This window comes from Colobus angolensis, unplaced genomic scaffold (assembly GCF_000951035.1).
Source record: "Colobus angolensis palliatus isolate OR3802 unplaced genomic scaffold, Cang.pa_1.0 Scaffold113, whole genome shotgun sequence".
NCBI classification, from domain to species: domain Eukaryota; kingdom Metazoa; phylum Chordata; class Mammalia; order Primates; family Cercopithecidae; genus Colobus; species Colobus angolensis.
The window spans coordinates 999,784-1,002,563 of NW_012112364.1; the positions used below are offsets into that span (position 1 = coordinate 999,784).

A 2,780-nucleotide genomic window follows, 5' to 3' on the forward strand; every position below is an offset into this window, starting at 1 on the left:
CGTTCGCACTCCGAAGCGGTCTGCTCACCTGCAAATCGGAGATAGCGCCCTTTCACTCACGATCCTTATAGAAGACGCTTATGAAACACTTTATTCAGTGTTACATTAAAAAGACGTTTCTAAAAGCTATTTATAAAGCCCTAGTGGGAGACCGAGATTGGTGTGAATGTAATATAACTGGAGGAACGGCTGTTCCGATTGCTGCAGAAATTTGACATTAGATTCACCGCACCTGCGGAGCGGCGAGCCAGGTGAGCAGCAATTTCCCCTCAAGGACTTCCTCCACCCCCTCCTCATTTTCTGTTGGCATCCCAACTGTAGAAAACCGTGGCTCCACCCATCACCTCTCCTTTAAAGGACGCGGGATGAAGCCCCGCCCACTACGGAGAGCGAAGGGGACTCGCCGTGGAGGCGCTGTACGTGCGCCCGCCAGAGTGTACCAGTCGCTTGCCCCGGCACAGGTAATGCGAAATATGAGGCGTGCGGAGCGGTGCGCGGACCAGCACCGGGAGGACGTGATCTTAGGGGGCGCCCCTGTAGAGGAGGCATCTGGAAGGTCACGGTCACCCCGTCCCGCCGGTACCGAGGGCGGAGAGGCCCCGCAGGTCCTGCCACAGAGTCCGGGGGTTCTGCCGGGCTGTAAGGCCATTTTCAGGGAGGCCGCTGCACGAACTCCCCAAGGATGCTAGACGTAGAGTCGGCGCCGACCCCGGGCCTATTGAGCTTTCCTAGTTCTGCCCCGCCATGCGCGCTCACGTTTGTACGCACGCACGCAGTACGTCCCTACGTCGCGTCTCTAAGCCGGACGCGCCGCCGGTGGCCTTCTCCAGGTGGGCGTGGCCGCCATGTTACCCACGACCGGGTCAGGGGCTCCCGGAAGTGCTCTTGCCCCTTACTGCCTGGCACCTCTGGGGCAGAACGAGCCAGGCGAAGGGCGCCTGCGCAGGGAAGGCTGAAGAAATGCATTGTTCTTGCTGCCTGCTGCTGCGGGAGGGAGACCTTACGGGGGAAGGTCGCTAAGTGACTGGAATTTTTTTCTCATTTATCATTTAGTAGGCTCCGTGGCTTAAGACTTGAACGAAGTAAACCAAGTTCTCTTACTGAGAAGTCTCAGTTTCAAGTACGTGTTGTGAAAGGCCTAAGTCTAAGAAAAGTAGAGGGAGGAGAGAAGAATCTGGAAAATCGACTACTATTTATTGTGCCGGGCACAACACAGTAATGAGTAAGTCGATTTTGTTCGTTGCTTCGTAGAGTTTACGGTCTAGTGATGGAGAGCAGTAGTACTAAGATCGTCACAAAACTGTAATTGTAATGAATGTTTTAAAGGAAAGATAAACTGAACTGTAGAAGCATTCAGTGTTAGGCTCAGTAAATTGCGGGAGGGTTGGGAGACCTGGCTTAGTTTGGGAGGTAATCAGAAGCATGCGCTAGGCATTGGCCTGGCTTTTCCTAAACCAAGGACAGGAGTACTGTATTTCAAAAGCCGAATGGCCAGTGTGGCCTAGGCATAAAGGAGAAACTGGAGAGGTGGGAAGGGCCTTTTGGCCTGGTGAAGGTGTAGATCCTTAATCTCGGGGCAGTTTTATTTAAGATGAGGAGGGTCCTGACGGATGTAGTGACTGCAGTGCAGTGGGAACTGGTTGCCAGGGCTCAAGCCGAGTTAGGAGACTGGCAGGAATCCAAACTAGGTGGTCGATGTTTTAAACTGACGGTGGGGACAGTGGATACGGAGAAAACTGGATGGATTCTAGCGGGGTTTAGGAAATGAAGTCGATGAGGCTTGGTGTTGGGTTGACTGTGAAACCGAAGGAAAGTGGAGGCGTCAAAGGTGTCTTGGAGGTGACTGGAGGTTGTGGATAGGTGGTGACCCCATCACTAGAGTTCTGGAAGAAGACTAACATAGGATTAACATAGGAGAATAAGTTCAATTTTTTTTTTTTTTTTGAGAGAGAATCTCACCCTGTTGCCTAGGCTACATTCCTAAGCTGGAGTGCAGTGGCCCGATCTCAGCTCACTGCAACCTTTGCTTCCCGGGTTCAAGTGATTCTCCTGCGTCAGTCACCCAAATAGCTGGGATTACAGGCTCGTGCCACCAGGTCCGGGTAGTTTTTTTGTATTTTTAGTAGAGACGGCGTTTCACCATGTTGGCCAGGCTGGTCTTGAACCCTTGACCTCAAGTGATCTGCCCTCCTCATCCTCCCCAAAGTGCTGGGATTACAGGCATGAGCCACTGGGCCCGCCCATAAGTCCAGTTTTTAATACTGAGTCTTTAGCTCTGGGTTTAAAAGCTTTTTAAAAACATACGGTTATTATTTCAACTTAATAGCTAAAGAAATATGGTTAGTTGGCCAAAGATATATGTTGGCTTTTTCCAGTGTTCTAAGTGGGAGTTCTAGCATGTAAACAGCTCAGCCTCATTATGGAGAGTACACTTTGTGCTTCCTATGGAAGAGCAAAACCAGAGCCAAGGGAGGGCAGCATGAAGGCCCAGTAAGGTAGTGCTGGTCCTCTCAGATTAAGGCTGCACTGCTCAGGCTAGAATGGGGTAACTGGGACAGTTTGCAGGCAGAAACAAGGACTTTATGAAACTTCTTTGGAAGGTGTAAAAGAGTTCTTAGGGTCATGAGAATTGGCAAAATTAATTTCACAAATATTTAGTCCGCCAGAGTCTGCAACTTTGATCCAGTCTCCCAGGAAAGAACAGATAACAGTATGAGCTTGTGAATATCAGCTATATGAGAAAAGCAGTGAGTGAACAAATAATAGAAGTTATTTTCGTC

General features: G+C 50.3%; 1 protein-coding gene across 1 annotated transcript in view; it reads left to right on the forward strand.

The window, feature by feature from the left end:
- Positions 1-965: 965 nt before the first annotated feature.
- The window catches only part of MTIF3 (mitochondrial translational initiation factor 3), a 14,364-nt gene continuing 12,549 nt past the window's right edge, over positions 966-2,780 (forward strand). The window contains exon 1 of the mRNA XM_011958417.1: positions 966-1,120. The gene's annotated coding sequence lies outside the window, so the exon portion shown is untranslated. The remainder of the gene's footprint in view (positions 1,121-2,780) is intronic.